Source organism: Scleropages formosus, chromosome 14, assembly GCF_900964775.1.
Source record: "Scleropages formosus chromosome 14, fSclFor1.1, whole genome shotgun sequence".
Taxonomy (NCBI): Eukaryota; Metazoa; Chordata; class Actinopteri; order Osteoglossiformes; family Osteoglossidae; genus Scleropages; species Scleropages formosus.
In genome coordinates this window covers 26125930-26144820 of record NC_041819.1, presented here as the reverse complement: position 1 = coordinate 26144820, position 18891 = coordinate 26125930, and the positions used below count along the sequence as shown (strand labels likewise).

The following is an 18891-nucleotide window of genomic DNA, read 5'->3' as shown; positions in this document are numbered from 1 at the left end:
ATGTCAGAGCCGGTTCAGATGCGCTTCCCTGGGAGCCGTTCGCCTTGTGCATTTTACACCTGTCAGAACGGTGGGAACATGCGTTTTGCACATGCCACCCCAGTGAGAATGCCTGTCTCAGCACACGCTCGCAGGCATTAATAATGCACGCTGCCGGGCTAAGCTCCGTGCATCGCGTGTCGCTCTTATTATCACGCCGTTACACGAGTCACTGCTGAGAAGTGTCCCAGCAAAGCGAGAGACACGCAGATTTGGCTCCAATGTATGTTGAAGGATCGCGGACGCGGGGGTGTCGGCTCGGCTTTCGAGGCTTTTCGGCCGGAGCCGAAAAACACAAAACACACATACGGAATTCGAGTTATGAATTCTCCTAGATGCACTCAGGTTCTGGATTATTTATTTGCTTATCCTTACTCTGAAATTTCGGTCTGTAGTGGAGCAAACACACCTGTGTTTACCCTCCGTGCCGATAGATGGCGGTAAAGAGCACTGAAACGCCACAGGTTTTTTTTGGGCTGCTGTAGTTCCGCTCACTTCCTCAGTGTTTACAGCTCACGACTGGTGCGCCTCGATTTTGGTGATCAACAACACAACGGCAAAAACCGAACATGTTTCTGTGATGAATGAGTCAAAAACCGGGACCGAATAACTGTTTTAGGTGACTATATATATTCTCATTATCATTGATAAAAAGTAACAAAAATGCTCAAATGAACACACACACACACACACATTTTCAGAACCGCTTGTCCCTTACGGGGTCACGGGGAACCGGAGCCTACCCGGCAACACAGGGCGTAAGGCCGGAGGGGGAAGGGGACACACCCAGGACGGGACGCCAGTCCGTCACAAGGCACCCCAAGCGGGACTCGAACCCCAGACCCACCGAAGAGCAGGACTGTGGTCCAACCCACTGCACCACCGCACCCCTTCTCAAATGAACAGTCTTACAAATTATTTTTGTTTATTACACCTGTATCCAAGATTTTTTCTAACTTTATCCATAAACAAACTGAGGGACATCTGCTGTATTATGCTTTTATAGACTTTATTTCACGCACTGTGTAGACAATGAAGAAAGCCGAAAATGGCCAGAAGCTGACAAACATCAGACACGCTGACATGATGAGCGGCTCGGGGGCCCTGCTCTCCTACGGTTGTGTTTGTCAGCTGAGATTTATGCTTATAATACAGTTTCCAACGTGCCCTTGTGCCCTGGCCCTGCTGTACCTACATACTGTACTTATTATTCATATTGCAGACGTGAAAGAGACCTTTCAGGGGACACAAAAACAGCACTGCCTCTTGCACGCGTCTCCGATACGTCTCCCTTCGCGTCGCCGCAGATGTTCTCCAGCACCCCGGAGGACCGCAGGGGAGGGAACCAGCGACCGTGAGAATGTGCCGGAACAATTTCGCTGCACATTCAAAGATGAGGGAGCAAAGAGAAAAACCAAGGAGCATCTCGAACCCAAGTTTCGCCGTCCTTCTCTCGCGTCTTGATTCCCTCCCGTGTCCGAGTTGAGCTGAGCAGCCGCCTCCGCGCTCCACCGACGGCTCTTTACGCACTCCGGCTCTGCGGACTCCAGGCTGCACACACTCCTTGCCCTTGTCTTATCTGCTTATTTTTTCATTTATCAAACTCTGTTCTTGAAGGTGCCTTGCCACGTCAGGTCCGAGCACTCAGCTGCTTACGTGGATTTACCCATCCGTGCGGCTGGGTAAGTAGCTCGAGAGAGGGTACGGCAGCAGGAGGCGGAACTCAAACCTGGCCCCTGTGAGCTCGAGGAAGCAGCTCCAGCCACTTTGCCACCTGCTGGCCCTGCTCCAGGGTACCTTTCGGGGGTTCGCATCAAAATCCCACGGTCGATCGCTCCTCTGCTTCACAAAGAGTCGAGCAACGCTGCGCCGAGCAACGGCGCTCAATTCCTCACCGGCTGCCTCTTATCGTGCTCTTCCCGGACACCGCGCTGCACCCGCACGCGTCCTCGCTGTCCTCCGTCTAAATTGTGCGCTCGATTATCGACGGCGGGAGGATAATTACGACTCTCGGCGAGTAGCTGTCAGGGCCGCGTCCTCGTCGCCTTCGTCGTCTCCAGTGGCACGGCGTTCCTACTCCGTCGTCTCCCGCCGTCCAGGTTCGGTCTCCCTGTAGTACCCTTGATCGAGGTACTTCCCCTGAATTAATACGGTAAAAATGGCGTAAGTGGGTAAATCAGCATGAGTAGCTTAGGAGGAGAATAGTCAGCTGAACAAATGAGTGTAGATGTTCGGGAACAGGGAGCTTCCTGAGACGGGAGCAGCAGCCTTTGGGTCACAGTGCAGTGTGTGGTACCTGCGAGAAGGGATTCTTCGCCCTGCGATTTCACAGACTATACACACTTTGCGCTCCAGCATATTAATATTTCCATTGACAGCCGAGACAAGTATCTTGAGTGTTTTGTTTCCCGCCCCTCTTTGCTTGGACCCTGGGCTCTGCAGGAGGCACCCTGGGAAAAGTGGAACGGCAGTGGGTTTCGAGCCCATTTGCTCGCAGCAGAACGGGACGGTGGTGAATCGGAGAAGGGTGGGTCCCCCGTCCATTTGCATATTTACCCACCCATTTGCATATTTACCCGTCCATTTGCATATTTACTTTCGGTTGCTCCTCCGCAGGCCTCCACGCAATCCTGCTTCTCCAGCGCTCCGAGGCACCGCTCCGATTAGCGCCGCTTGCGCTCTCTTCCCCGCGCCCAGCCACAGTCAGCAACGGTTACGTTTCATTGTGATGTGGAGCGCGACGGGAATGTGGCCCGCAGCCATTATGTAACAAACGGTGAACGGCTCGGCGATGTCGACAGCGGTGCCGCATTCCTGATTTTAGAAACCCTAAAAAAACGGAAAGCCACTTCGGAAATGAGCTCCGTCCTCTCCAGCCTCACCTCTCGCCGATGTGCGTTGAGGAACGATAAAGGCGGCGCAGCGGAGATGAAGAAAGCTGCCATCTTTCGTTCGGTGGAAAAGTCGAGGGAGGCGTCTCGCCACGTCGCCGGATACAGATAGAAAGGAGCACATTGCTGCTACGGCACGCCATACATTTCCGTTTATTTATCGCACGCTCTCCTCCAAACGTGACTTGCAGCATTAAGTTATTCAGAGTGAGCTTCCCTTTTATGCAGCACACTGATTTTTACTGTACCCATTCAGGGTAGGTACCTTGATCAAGGCCACCTGCCGCCCCCATGTCACGTCTGGATATTGGATAAAGGTTCATGCTTAGGAGCCGTACAAAATAAAAGAAAACAGACAAAAGTGGACCCCCTAGTTATGAAATACCTGATTGGACTCTCCTCCTTGTTACACCGGTACGACTGGTCTGTGTTCAGCAGGTTGTGTTCTCTGCCTCATGGGAGGAGGGAGGACTGGACAGGCGCAAGTGTTTCTTCCCATCTCTCTCCTCCCTGTGACTTGCTTGATGCCACGTGGCCCAGATTCCCAGGGTGCCCCCCCCATTCGCGCACCGTTTGGCAGGAGAATGTTCTGGAAACGGCTCTAATGGCAGCGGCAGGATGGAGCCGAGCGACACACGATGCTCACCGTTTAGACGGAGATTACGGTTCACTATATCTGCACCCTCAGGTGGGGCTGCGTGGCACAGGTTTTTCACCCCCACCACCCTTGGGAGGGCTGCAGATGAGAAATAATTTAAAGCTCCTCATTCGGCTGACATGACGGATGAGAGCAGATTCGGGAACATGCCTCCGAGGCGTCGAGCTGCGCTCGCTTCAGCGGACACTCCTTCCTCCTTTCTGAGAGAAGAGTTTCTCCTCGTTTTTAACCCAAGTTGAGCCTTCTCCGGTTCAGCCTTGGTTCACACCACGACGACTGGGTGATGCAGCCGTCCAGTGAGAATCACCACATCCTCCTGTCCCCCGAGAGGACGGTGGCGAATGGACACCAACTCGACGTTTGCCAACGATCGACCCCTGGCTGAATTTGCGTTGCCGGTCCACCTAAGATGAGTCATGACGAAACCAGATTTATTGACTTGCCTGCAAAGAATGCAACACGGTCAGAAAGCAAAACTTCTACCTTAACCAAAGCTGGTCTCTCTCAATAAACAAAATGAGTTATTCAACACAAAACATAACAAGTGATCCATTACGTTTTCTTCATTGTACATGAATGCAAATGAAACCTTTCTTTTAACAGTGCTGTATTTCAAAGTGCAATGAACAGGTTAGTTACTCTTTTCTACTGGTTCATTACGAGCTCTATGTAGGAGAGTAGTTCGTGGTAGTAGTGTAGTGGTGGTGTAGTAGTAGTGGCAGAGTTGTGGATTGGCACTCGCAGTCCTCAGACCTCAAAGGTTAAACATTCATTCCTGCAGTGATTTACAACAAATTTAGCTCATTTTTTACATTAATGACACTTCTCATAAGTCCAAGTAAAGCCCATGTTTTCGACGTCTCCCTCTGTCCTGTACACGGAGCACTGTGAAAGCCAAACGGTATTATTACGACAACCGAACGACGAAGCGCGTGGAAAAATTAGAAAACAAAAAAATAAAATCCATATTCATAGGAGAATAAATTGAAAATAAGCAAACACCGATGGCAGGATTTTTTTGTGAAATGAACAATCATAAATAAAACCTGTTATTAAGGCCACCTGTGCTGCAGGTCTTCGGCAGGGGGGGCGAACAACTGCGGACCTCGAAGGCTTTCGGTCGGGTGGATGCAGGCGTTCCCGGGCAGCGCTCCGCGGCCGTGTTCGCAGACGGGAACGAAACAACTTCCCGATTGTGTCGGGGAAGCCGAGCCGGGGACCGCAGGGCGGTGGAGCCCGGAATTCCTCATCCTCCACTGATTGCGAGGAATCTGCAAAAACACTGGCGGTGCCGAGGCTGCGGTCCTCGAACCCGGCTCCACCAGGCTGCTTCGCTGTTGACTTTGAGGGGGAGTTGGGAACATGGTGGCGAAGCGAGACGGCTTCTGTGTGAGCGAAACGTGGATGGTGATAGTTCTGGGAGTTTTCCAGGCAACAGTAGAGGGACACTGGTGTAAAACGCTCTACTGAAGTGATGGTGATGGGCAGGAGCACTCAGGGTCCCGCTGAACAAAACCAACGGCGCTGGTGTGGAGTAAATTCCCTGAGGTTTTTGGTGTGAATCTTAATTAAAATACACAGTAAAATTGTAGTTAAGCTCCGAATCCTTCCGGAATCTTGCTACTGATGATCGATGCCACGCATTGCCGACTTTGAGGAATTCCTCGGGTTTATTCTGAATCACCGTCGTCCCCCAAGATTTATCCATTCAGCTTCTGTGAATTCGACTTTCCCAGATCTTTACTACCCCTACTTTCCCTTACAGGGAATTTCTTTGCATTTATAAAGACCAAATTTGGGTTTCTTGGGCCTCCCAACAGCTGAATGGTGCGAGACCAGGGTCACCATGCGCTCTCCTTCTCAGTGACAGTTGGCCTCGTACCGCCTTGTTCTCAACCTCCATCAGCCCTTGTTTGGTAGTTTCACCTGATATGATCTCAGCGGTCATGTCCCTATTTGGACTGTCCAAACCATGTCCACTGAGTGCCTGTCCCTTTCATTGTTTCACTGATTTATTTTCTCTTCACTGTTGATTTTTCAGTAAAGGTTCAATAAACACACAAACACAGAGTATCATATGTACGTCTGTTGTGTCAGTGTGGTGTACAGCGTACAATAGGTGTGAAAGAGCTGCGATAGACAATGTCTTACCGTTATTACAGTGTTACAGTGTAATTATACAGAAATTAATGAAGAGATGCTGGCTACTATTGTTAGCTGTCGGAGTAATTGTATCCATTTTAATGGGATTTTGTGATATTTTAGTATTAAATTAGAATAAATAGTATAAATTTAGCATAAATTTTGGGTCTCAGAAACACAAACAGTTTTACAGTTGAAACTAATGGTACTTACGTGTTTGACCGGTGACAGCTCACCTTACGAAGGCTTTTTCGGGAGCACATTACCTTCGTAAGGCGGGGGAGGACTATCTGTGACATGCAGCCAGTAAGTGGACGCTGTTCGGCTGGGGTCCTACAGACTGTGACACTGATCTGCCGGGAAACCCAAAGCTGGCAGGGAATTCTGTCTGTTTTCACGCCGCACGCTATTTATGTGTGTACGGTGACTTATGATGGGCTCTTCAGAATCGACTGCACAGGGACAGTTGGCTCTTCCCTTCCAGATGTGACTGATGAGCAATGATCTGACTGACAGCATGGGTGGCTTAGTGGTTCGACCCATGGTTCTCTAACTTCTGCCGGTTCAATTGTCTGCATGCCGTTCCTTCCAGAGAAGAAGGTTCAAGAGGGCAAGGTTGGCACTCAAGGTAACTACCGTATGGGCTGAGAGCTTTTGGACGGAGTGCCGTGAGACACCGGTCAGTGTGTTCCTGCAGCGTGAAGCCAGACCCTCACTGGGATGTGCTGGCGCACAGCAGGATACCCTCCAGCCATTTACACTTTTCCACTTTGCAGAGGTTTGGCAGACACATGCTGGAGCTTCGCACCGTCAGATGTCCTTTGGAAATCCTGCTCAAAGACTCGGATCTGTGGCTTTTTCCTGCCGGCCAGCTGAGCTCCGCCATCGGAAACTCCTGTTCACCACGTGACCCTCGTGGGCCTTCGCTGTCTGTTCACCTGGAGCCCTGAAAAACGGACACAGGGGGTTGAAGCTCTTGCTGACATGCAGGGTTCACACTTTGAGACACACGAGGGCCTTTTCTAACCTCTAATTAACTTCATTAATTGAGGAATTAAAAAATTAATTCACAGAGCACAACATCTGAACCATCAACCCTAGAGCTGCTGATTCGAATCCCAACACCCAACGTCGTTTGCTTGATCCAGGTACTTACGCTCAGCTGATCGAAATTCTCCCGGCCATGTAAATGGGTAAATCACTGTAAGTCACTTTGGAGAAAAGTATCAGCTAAAGAGGGAAATATAACCCTGTGGTTACAAGTTCAGCTGCTACATAAATTTCAGCCCTTCCTTTACAAAAGAAGCTGCACAAACATATAACATAGATGTGGATACTGAAATATTTAACTGCTTCATTCAGCTGGATGTAAATATGAAAGAATACGTATGAATTATATATGAATTGTCTATAAATGTTGCTGTTCTCGTGTTGGGTCGCTGACAGGTCTTCATGCTGCTGTTGTGTCGGAAGGACGTGAGGTTTGTTCCGCCTGCTTGTTACCAGGTGGTGGGGGCTGAGGGGTGCGCGTGCGCCGGGGGGGTTCTGGTTCGACTGTGCCGTGGCGCCGGGACTCGAGGGCCCCAGGGTGACTGCGAGTCTCTGAGGCTTTCCAGCTGCCTCTCCAGGCGTCAGTCGGTTTGCGCTGATGAGCACATAATGAGGCCTGGCATCCGTGTGTCGACTGCTGGACCTTCTGCGTGCGCGTGCGTGCGTGTGTGTGTGTGTGTGCGCGTGTGTGTGTGTGTGTGTGCGTGTGTGTGTGTGTGTGAGACTGTCGCTATTACACAGAGGTGGAAGGGCAGGTTTCTTTCCTCCCACAGATCATTAAAGCTGTGAATATAACTGAGCTCAAGCACACTCGGAACCCCAGCGGAGGCGGGTCTCACATGCGGGACGCTGAGACGTCTCAGAGCATTCCCTTCCCGCCGAAGGGAGCATCCCAGCAGGCTTCCGTCTTTCAGTCAGTTTGTGACAGCGGAGATGCGTGGGAATCAGGCCCGAGTTTATTGTTTTGGCATAATAGGCTGTCGCTCTTGATATCGACTGAATAGCCTGCGTTACAGCCTTGATCCTCCCATTTCAGAGCCACTTGCTCAGAGTGATGCCGTCAGTCATCGGGGCCCTGTGGGGTATCCTGAGGTGTGCCGTGGGGTGGGTATACAGACCAGACTTGGAACAGATGGTCAGACTGCTGTCAGGAAGCAGAAAGCCTTCGTTGAGTTGCTCCAGAGGGTTGCTGTACAGAGCTGTAAAAAAGTATCTGCTCAGCGTCCAATTTTCTCTGTTTTTACAGCATTTCAACATTAAATTTTATCGGTTCTTTTTACCTACAGCCAGCGTCAGCAACTGCTTGTCCCGAGCGGGCCGGACCCAGGGCGGGACGCCAGTCCATCGCAGGGCACCCGAGGCCGGGCCAGAATCCCGGACCCGCCACACGGGGGGCGCCGACCAAACCTACTGCACCACCACCACGTTCTTTTTACCACTTCTACTAATATATCAGTGGAGCCAGAGCGACAGCAGTACTGTTTCTATGTTGATGTGGAAGGTAATGAAAGGTGAACTCATAGGTATGAGGAAGTAATTGCCCCTTCAGACTCAACAACACCTTTAGCTGCAACGACTGCAACTGAACTCTTCCTGCAGCTGCAGACCAGGGTCAGACTGCTGCGGAGAAACTTCAGCCAACTCCTCCATGCAGAAATGCTTCAGCTCAGCAACATCTGCAGGTGTTTGAGAAGGAACGGCGCTTTTCGGGTCTCGCCACGACATCTCGATCTGTTTGGCGTGGCAGGTGGACAAGCGTCGCCGTGAATTTCATTAACTCACACGTGGATTCAGTTAGCGGCCGGCGTGTGTGGTGTGTGTGTGTGTGTGCGTGTCCGTGTGAGCTTCAGCATCTCCCGCACGTCACAGGCCATAAGGAGCGCAGACGTCCGGCTCCGACGTGCTCGCTGGCGTGCGGCAGAGGAAGCCCTCGGTTTCCTGGTCCCGTCACTGACATCATCCACAACCTCAGTGCGCAGTTGTTAAAAAAAAAAGTAAACGGCGTTTGGATTCACCGTTTTTACAGCGTTCATTCCGTAAAGTCGGCTGTTCGCAGAATATTTAGGGAAGTGACGTGGGTAAAATGTATCAATCTCTGTAAACCACTGATTCCCCAACCTTCAAATCCGGTTTTTTGAGAAAATGCAGTTGTAATTTACTGTAAAATCCCATTACAGTGTCAGAGGAGACTTTTACCGTTAGTGTCCTCAACGTGTGGATTGATGCGCGGAAACTTGGGACGATGAGCCGAAAGGAGCGAAACACCAGGCAACAATCTAGTGGTGGAGCAGGTATGCTAGTGGTGACCGAAAGGACTCGTGTTCGATTCCCACCTCCTGCTGCAGAACCTTTAACGTACTTGCATTTACATTTACACGTGTTCGTGTAGCAGAGGCTTCTCTCCAAAGCGATGTTCATCTCATAGAAAATACAATGTGTTTGTTACATTAGGAGAAAGAGAGACACAGATGTGTGATTCTTAAGAAGGTAGTTTCTTTCCACCATATGAACCAACGTTCATCACACGAGTAGCTGTATAAAACTTAATCAGAATACTGACGAGTCCTGATCACCTTCTGAGTAATCTTTTTTTTTTGAGATACACATAAACATTTACATTACAGCACGGGAGTAGCTGCGTAAAGGGTTATCCGGGTACGATCTCAAAGTAAAAGTGCGTGAACATTTACGCCTTACGTGAACTGAAGAGATGATGGGCCAAGGGAGTCCGGAAGAGGTAGGTTTTCAGACCCTTTTTAAATGTGGACAGGGATTCAGCAGTTCCGAGTGAGAGGGGGAGGTCGTTCCGCCGCAACGGAATCGGAACCGAGAACCTCCGTGCTTTACCTTTCGTGCGTGGGACCACCAAGCGCGCAGGTGTGGAGGAGCGTAGCAATCTGGAGAGGGTGCAGTGGATGATCAAGTGTTGTAGATAGATACTTACCATAAATTTATACTGTAAAAATTACCCAGCTGTGTAGATGGGTAATTAATTGTAATTAGCTTGACACCGAAAGTCGATTTTAAGAAAAAGGGTCAGATAGATGAATAAAGGTGAAACGCTCATATATATATTTCCCGAATGTCAGATCTCGCGAGGAAGCTCGTGGGCCACATACGCAGTGAACGGCTGCGGAACCACCTGACATTTCCGCTGACCTAATCACACGGTCCAGCTCACCGGCTGCCCGGGAAGCCAGGGGGATTATAGGAATGCCTCTTACTCTGGTGACACTTTGCTGCGGGAGGGACCAGCTGAGAGGAAATGAAGGTTTTTCGCTGAGCGTGGAGCACATTCGCTGATTGTAGTCTGGAGTCTGCGCTGCAGAAAGAAAGGGTTGATTCTCCCGAAGGAGGGTGGGAAACAATCAGGGATCTTCGCCTCGGCTGCTCGTTACCACAATGGTCAATCATTACTAAATGCCAGCGTATTGGCGGAGGGAAAAGATGGTGGGGATGCTAACTGGTCCCGAAACATAGGAGATGATTGCTGCGATCGCACAGCTCTGAAATAGCATGTTAGTATGTATGGACAGTCCTCCAGTTACGATAGTTCGACTTACGATTTTTCGACTTTGCGATGGCGTGATAGCGATACGCATTCGGTAGAAACCATACTTTGAATTTTGAATTTTGTTTGTTCCCAGGGAAGCGATATGCGGTATGATACTTTCTTGTGATGCTGGACAGCTGGGCAGCGGCAGCGATCCGCGTCTCCCAGTCTGTCACGCGGTACACGCTAGTGTACGCAGCCGATTCTCTACAGCGTTCTACGTTTTGAGCGTTTTTTTGGACACCCCTGCTGTATGTACGTTGTGTTTTTTTGCATCCATCATGTCTACGAAACACCCATCTGTGTCTCCTGCTACTGGTGGGAAGAAGAAGAGGAGGGCAACTACTCTTGAGGAGAAACTCGAGATAATTGCCCAGCGTAAGGGAGACAAGCCCGTAATGGCCATCGTACGTGAACTTGGACTTTCGCAATCGATCGTCTCCTCCGTCTTAAAGGATAAGAAGCGAGGATGTTCGGTAGGTTAGGTGCTTTAAATGCATTTTCGACTTTCGATATTTTCGACTTCCGATGGACTTAACAGAACGTAACCCCATTGTAAGTTGGGGACCACTTGGATAGTCTTCACCCACCTAGCAGAAGTAATACATTGAAAACCCCTTGGAAATGAGGAACGGTTGAAATTTTAATGCATTGTTGAGCCTTCAAAACTGACACCCATTTGTGCTAAAAATAAGAGGAAATCACATAAAAATGAACACAATTACTTGAACACTTTGCATGAGTCATCATGACACAGCATAACGGAGCAGTTTTCCAACATCAACTAGTCTAACGCCGTTTGGCTATGTTCGTGCGCCCGTTCAACTCACAAATGCAACATACTGTTCATTCATTCATTTAGCTGATGTTCTGTAAGGAACATCTATACAGGTGGGTAATTTTTACTCTATCAGTTCACAGTAAGTACCTTGCTCAAGAGTATTGAAGCAGGAGCCGGAATTTGAACCGGAACCTTCAAGTCCAAAGGTACACGACCCGTCGTCCTAAATATACATGACGTGCAGAGTTCATGCATTAATTCAACTTTAAATGCAAAACAAATCGAAGCAGAACAAGAGAAGAAATCAATGAAAACAATGCAAACGAAGAGACGCTCAGTGGAAACGTGGGCATGGTTTGGACAGTCCAAACGGGGAAACAATCGCTGAGATTATAACAGGTGAAACCAGCAAAGAAGGGTTGGCGGAGGTGAAGAGCACGGTTGGAAATACTGTAACTGAGAAGAAGGCTGCATCTTGGCTCTGGTGTCGCACCACTCAGCTCTCAGGAGGGACACAAAGTCCAAATTCGGCCCTTCGTACATCTAAACAGCCTCGCATGAGTTGTCCTGGGATTCGCATCTTTGTAAGGTGGCTATAGGGACCCCGCAAGGAGCGACAAGGTTAGCGAGACGATGCTAAACGGCACCAGCTGTGCTCCAGCTGGGGTCTTGGAGATCGCTCCTTGGCCGGGTGGTCCGGGTGGTCCCTCTGCTCCGGCGCTCAGCGATGACAGACGCCGGCAATGCCGCTCGGCCCGTGTTTTCTGACGATGACGCGTAAAGAATGCGAACGGATGACGTTTCGGAGCAATGGCCATAAAAGGTAAAATTCCTTCCAGGGTGTGAGAAACGTTTCATTTCACTGGAGCGCTGCATCTGCGCTGACTCAGTATCCAAGTACTTGTTTCCACTTGACCGCGTCGGTTCTTCCTCCTGCCCGGTTTCCTCCTCGAAAACACCGCGGTGGCGCCGTGTCTATCCGACAGGGTACCGCACCACCAAGTACCCTGGACGCAGCAGCTGAGGACCGACTACCTCCTCATGGTCATGGTAACGTCTCTTCATTTGTATTCATTCATTTATCCCTACAAAACAACTTACACCGATTCAGGAATGTACGCAGCAGGGTAATTTTGACTGCATCTATCCAGGTAAAGTTTCTTGAGCAAGGGTACTACAGCAGGAGGTGGGATTCGAACCTAGGTCCTTCAGTGCTGGCACCTCACTGCCCCTGGGCTGTACGTTTGGCTCCGGGTTCGAATTCATCTGTATGGCATTTGCGTGTTCTGAGCCATAACCACTACCCCACCTGCTGCGCCGGATGTTTCTGAGTTCAGTTCCCTGAGCTCAGAAGAAAAGGCTGTGAGGGTGTGCTTGTCGTGGAGAGCAAACCGACACGCCAGTGTCAAGTGCCATTACGTCGTTATCTGAGGACGCAGAGAATTAATTACAGGCACTGTCACAAACAAACACGGAGTTTTGCAAAGACCGGTCACATCACACACTCGTCTTCTGCAGGACATCTTTACCCCTGGAAGGACACCCTGGTGGAAGGCAGTACCTTTGGGGAAGACCAGAGACGCTCGAAATGACAGACGAAACGGCGGGAAACGAAACAGAAGCGGCAGATGAAGCTCATGCTGGGGCCATATAGGAAATGGCTTTCTTCATCAACAAAAATAACAACAATAATAATAAAGGACAGATTAAAGCTCTTCATACACCACGGGAATGAGAAATGAACATCTCGGTTGTGTAGATGATTTACATCAGGTTTTCATCATCTGTAAAGGAGGACGTGTTTAGACAAACGTGGGGCGATCAAGGAGATCCTCTCTCGCTCTCTCTCCACCCCCCCCCCCCCAGCGTGGCTCCCTCTGCCAACACCCCGTCTGTCGGACTCCCCCGTCCCAGAACACCCTGCTGAGTTTTTGTCTTACATGGAACCTCACAAGATAAAAAAGAGCTCCCCATACATGTCTGAGGTGCACCAAGACACCCTTTCATCTCTTCCTCTGTGCCCCTGGCAGTCAGTGGCCATGTTCAGAACAAGGTAAATTGTGGTATCAGTTCATATCCAGGATGTAAAGCTCATTAGATAGATAGATAGATGGGTAACTCAGTGTAAGTAACCTTGGAGAATTTGGTGTCAGATAAATGAACAACTGATGAACAAAGCAGGTGAAATGTAGTGATTTCAGGGTCCGCTCCACACACCTCACCTGTATCACCCATGGCAGGTGTCACCTGGCCCAGCGCTGGTCTTACGTTTCGTTGGTTTTCCTGTTGTCAGACAGCGGCTCAGTTGCACCGCTGACCTCTCGTCCCCGTGTCTCACTCTATAAACCCAGCGATGAGCTCACGCTGAACCAGGCGACCGGGTCAGTGTTGGGTCCCATCTCTAAAGGAGCCTCAAGCTTCACCGAACTGACAGAGTAGATATAATACCCTGGATCTTCAGTGTGTGACCACAAGTGGGACTGAAGCACTGTTCATAACTTGTTATGTTCACAATTCCAAAGTCACTTTTAGCACAAAGCGATGCTCAGTTAAAGGCTATTAATAACAGAGAACCCTCACCCTCTCTCGTTTCCGTAAAAACCTGGACAAAAATAGTAAATAGTACATAAAGAATACTTAGTGAAACTTTTTTTAATATTTCAACTCAAGATGCATGAAAATTAAAACTGATTTAAAAGAGCTGAAACTGAAAAAATATGTTTTCTCCTTAAACTCCAAATCGGTGGCGAATGCCGAGAGATGACTCAATCTCGTTATTGATCAGCGGTGCTCAGGAACACCAGACACGAGCTGCGAACACCGTAGAAGAGAGTTGAGTCGAGGCGGTTCCGCGCTCCCGTTCTGCGTGCTCTTTACTGCCCTCTGTTGGCTGGGAGGGTAGACGCTCCCTTCGCATCGCTACAAACTAAATTCGCAAAATTAGCAAAGAAAACACAGTTGAAAATGATCGAATATTCAGGCAGTCCCCGGGTTACGAACATCTGACTTACATACGACCCGTAGTTACGAACCGCCCCACGTAAAGCCTATCGCGTTAAAAACCTGAGTTACACGCAACGGTTCCGACTTGCGTACAAAACCGATTTAAAGACGCACCGAGGAACGGAACTCGTTCGTAATCCGGGGACTGCCTGCCTGCCCCGGGGAAATGTTCTCGTCTTTAAAAACCCCTAATACGCGCCGCTGTCTATTTGGCGTTAGTGTGTATTCCATCATTCTGTCCGCTAGGTTCTTCTCAGGGTCGGTTCCGCTGGGGAATGGGTTCAATTTGCCGGCGGGTTTGGCTCCGAACCCCACTCACCGGACGCCATCACGGCGCACCTCCTAAGATGCGAAGCGATGTAGAGTTTGCGATGAGCGCTTGCGCTCTGCTCGTCGGTCCCGTCTGTGGTTTTGCACAAATGATAATTGTGACTTTTGGAGCGAAGAACCCGTGACTCATGGGGCCGTGATGAGCTTCGACTTGACCTCGTTTAATCAACACGCACGGTGCAGCGAGATAAGGGGCAGTGAGCATTCGCATCCACTTTGTGAGATCGTCCGAACACCAGCTGAAGACACACACACACACACGCACACTATCGCTCTCTCATTTGTCTTGCTGTCACTGTGAGGATGTCAGTTCAATAGATGATTCCAGCAGGTGGCGTAGCGGTTAGTGGTTTGCAGTCAAAGGTCCTGGGTTTGAATCCCATTTCCAGCTGTTTTACCCTTGGTCAAGGTATTTACCCTGAGTCGATACAGTGAAAATTGTCCCGCTGTATGAATATGTAAATCAGTGTAAGCTACCGCGGGACACGTGGCAGTTAAGGTTAAGCCCCCCCTCTCCAAAGGACTGTACTACAGAAGAGCGGACACTGTAGTGGTTGTAGGGGCTGCCTTCAAAGTTGTAGGTTCAAATCCCACCTCCTGCTTTTGTACCCCTGAACTGGTACAGTAAGTTACCTTGCTGCATAAATAGGTGAACATCATTGTATGTTACCAGAGAGATGAACATCAGGTAAAAAGATGAAACAGATCAGGTGCCACTGTGTGGAATCAGCGGATCAAATACCCTGCTGCGAATGTGCGTACGGGTGCAAGAGCCAACTGGCATAGTGAATAACTGAAACCTCCAAAGTTCTGCTGCTCCTTCTCTGGGGAACTTCTCCTCGGCCGGGGGCCTCAATTATTATAAATGCCGCGTGGTTCTACTCGAAAGAAACGCCCTGCTTTGTTCAAAGCCCGTTGCCGTAATCAGAACTCGGCAGCGCCGCTCGGCGCCAGGACGTTTTTTTTTGTTTTTTTTTTTTTTTTTTCACAAATCAATTCAGATCAATTGCTTTTCCTCCACGCTTTTGCAAGGTGTGTAACCTTGGGCTTCGTGCTCTTCGACTCGCCCTTTTCCCAACTCACCTCCTTTGCTCAAGCGCAAAGAGTATTGACTTGAGCTTCCACTTTGTCTGAGCAAAAGGCCAGGAGCAATAAATACTGTGAGACAGAGAGCCCAAAATATATTATTTATCATATATCTATACACATTATTATTATTATTATTATTATTATTATTATTATTATTATTATTATTATATGAGGGTCACCCAAAAAGTGTTATTAGCCTTTGCTTAGATCTTTCATGTTGTGGATATTTTTTGACTCGCTGGCAGTTTATTAGTAATATTAGTAATTTTATTATTACTGTTAATTACGATCCCCACACTCCTAGCGCAATTCGCAGGGACCGATTCCAAATTCCAAATGCTGTTTAATGATGATGCAAAAGGTTGAATACTTTTCAGTGCTGTGATTTTTCAGCTGATAGTCAAAGTGATTTTAGCTCATTAAATGTCACACATATTTACTACACAAAAAAAAAAATCCAATTTGAATATGTGTAACTTTCAGTTATAATCTGGGAGGATTAATACTTTCTACCCCCACTGTATATGTACTGTACATCATAAATAACATTCAAACAGTTCTTATAATAATGCACTGTGAGAAGCTTCTGTCACAGGTGTTAGAATATAGAATAACATCATGCCCTGTTTCTGGGATAGGCACCGCACCATGGCCACCCTTCACCGGATGAGGGGTTCTTGATGACAGACAAAGAGCGCAGCTACTAGGAGTGTGTCAGGATGGCCGAGCGGTCTAAGGCGCCAGACTCAAGGTTCATTACCTTCTCTACAAATGGGGCTTCTGGTCTCCGAATGGAGGCGTGGGTTCGAATCCCACTTCTGACAATGTGCTTTTTCTACCATACGTTTGTCACTTTGTAGAAAATGCTGAATGAATACATGTAAATACAGGTGTGATTTACATCGTGTGTGCCGTGCCGATAAATTTGGAAGACCCTCCCTTTGTCCCTCGGAGCTGCTGAATCCCTCCCAGGTTTTCAGAAGGGTCTCTAAACCCACATTTTTCAAACTCATTTCTGTCCCGGTCAGCCGAGGAGCTTCGACAGCCCCGGGGGAGATACTTCGCTTCATAGCGCACACACAGGCCGCCCGCCACAGGAGAGAGGTGCCACATGCACGTCGAGGCAGTCCTCTGGCCCACATCAATATTGAAGCTCTTTTATGTTCACCAGCTGTTCTCCCACAAGCAGCACGTGTGCGTGTGTGTGTGTGTGTGTGTGTGTGTGTGTGTGTGTGTGTGTGTGTGTGTGTGTGTGTGTGTGTGTGTGTGTGTAATACGATGAAGGATGCTGTGCGAACAACAAGACCCGTGTCCTCCTCATGGTCTTTGTTTGCTGTATCACTGCCAACGGCTGCCTCGCACTCATGAGTACATACAAATACACGGAACACCGATGGAGTGTGTATTCCGCACCGCTAGCAACCCGCCGCCACCACGTCTCTTCGCTGGAGCCTGAGCAGACGCAGTGAGCGTGATGCACACCTGCTTTTTTACTTGTTGACCTGATGCACAAACATGAAGTAGTAAAGCAGTCCAACAGCCCACCCCACAGGGTGTCCCCCCCCCCCCCCCCCGTGCTCAAGGGCCTTTGTTCAGGGCTCTAACACGGGCAACATGAAGGCTAATCCCGTCAGTGTGACGGGGCTGGGTTTCACCGCAGGCCGAATGTGGTGGGGGTCCATGATGCCATCAAGGGCAACACAAACTGGAGTTTTTTGACTATTTCAGAGTGTGTGTGTGTGTGTGTGTGTGTACTGAAGTACAACAGCAGCTCACAGGTCATGGGTTTTAGAACCTGAAGCCCTTTCCTAACAACCCCCAGTTCCAGAAATTACCACTGCACACAGAATAGAGACATTTATTTATCAGACACTTTTCACCAAAGCGACTTCCAATGAACTCTGTGTAGTGTTATCAGCTCACACGGCTTATTCACCGTGGTGACTTACACTGCTAGATACACTTCTTACACTGGGTCACTCATCCGTACATCAGTGGAACACACTCTCACTCTCACTCTCTGTCACTCACATACTATGGGTGAACCTGAACAGAATGTCTTTGGAGTGTGGGAGGAAACCAGAGCACCCAGAGGAAACATGCAAACTCCGCACAGACTGAGCGAAAATTGAACCCACAGCCTCTCGCACCACCCCGGCGCCGTGAGAGAGCAGCGCTACTGGCTGTGTCACCGTGTCGCCGTCTTTTTTGTCCGCACCTCTGACCGAGACGACATAATGAAGGAGCTATCAGGCGTACTGTGCTCAGCAACCAGCCTGGAAGCGAAGACAAAGCAGGAGAAGACCCCTCACCCCTGAGCTTTAGGGGTGGACCGCTAATCTACACATCTCGCTAAAGCCTCCATTGTGTCTTCATAAAGCACATCTCTAATTTCCGTTTAATTCTGTGCCGGTGAATCGCCCCACCGGCTGCTCGGTATGTCGGGACGCCCGAAAAATGCAGCAGATTTGGCAGGAGCCGCAGCGTCAAAGTATCTGTCGGAGCCCTTTCTTTGTGATGCTCCGGCGACTCTCTCATTTTTCATATTTATGGTTGTTTATATGCTTTTTATGAATGGAGAGCGGACAAGAAGTGGATTCCACCCCCGCATGACCCCTGGCAATAATGAGCCTGACTGAAATTGGAGGAAGAGCGCTGGACGATCTTTAACTACTTCCATGGCACCGAACAATTTATTTCTCTGACTTTAATGTATCGAGTTATAATGAGCATTTGATTTTATTGTCCGATTTATTTGACGTCTCTGGCTATAAATCTCCCGTCCCGTAAAGGTGTATGGAAGTCGGCCGATGGGCTAATTGCAAATTAAAGACCGGGGATATAAATGATAAATTTAATGGCCAAGTACTTTCGCACGTAACCGCAATTTGGAGAAGGTGCGTCCTCCTCGAGACACGTCCAACACACCGAACAGCATCGCAAGTGGTGGGGTAAGCGTGGAACCAGGGCTCCCCAGTTTGAAGAAGATGCAGTCAATAGTATAGAAGAAGTCCAAACCGTGCAGTAGAGTTACCTAGAGGTATGGAAGAGCACATCTACATCAGCAATATGGTCACAGAGGTGGAAACTGTGGAAACAGCAGAAATATTTAGCACAAACAGGCATAATTTGTGACACGCTAATGAATATATTGCTTTTGGCCAAACGTTGTGTTACCAGTGCAAGTTTCAAGCGCGTCGAATTATTTTATAGCGGATGCCGACGGGAATCGTTGAAGTTCATTTAGTTCTGGAGATAAATCATGAGGTTCAGTTCAGAGGTTGCACAGCACTTGGCGACTTGGATGGCGAAGAACTCAAGTGCAGAATTCATCGATAAGAACGCCTGGCGCTCG

At 49.1% G+C, this 18891-nt stretch overlaps 1 non-coding gene across 1 annotated transcript; it reads left to right on the top strand.

Annotated features, from left to right (window-relative positions):
• The first annotated feature begins 16249 nt into the window (after positions 1 to 16249).
• On the top strand, positions 16250 to 16360 carry trnal-caa (transfer RNA leucine (anticodon CAA)). Its single transcript has 2 exons — positions 16250 to 16287; positions 16315 to 16360. It is a non-coding gene; the product is annotated as a tRNA-Leu (tRNA).
• The last annotated feature ends 2531 nt before the right edge of the window (positions 16361 to 18891 follow it).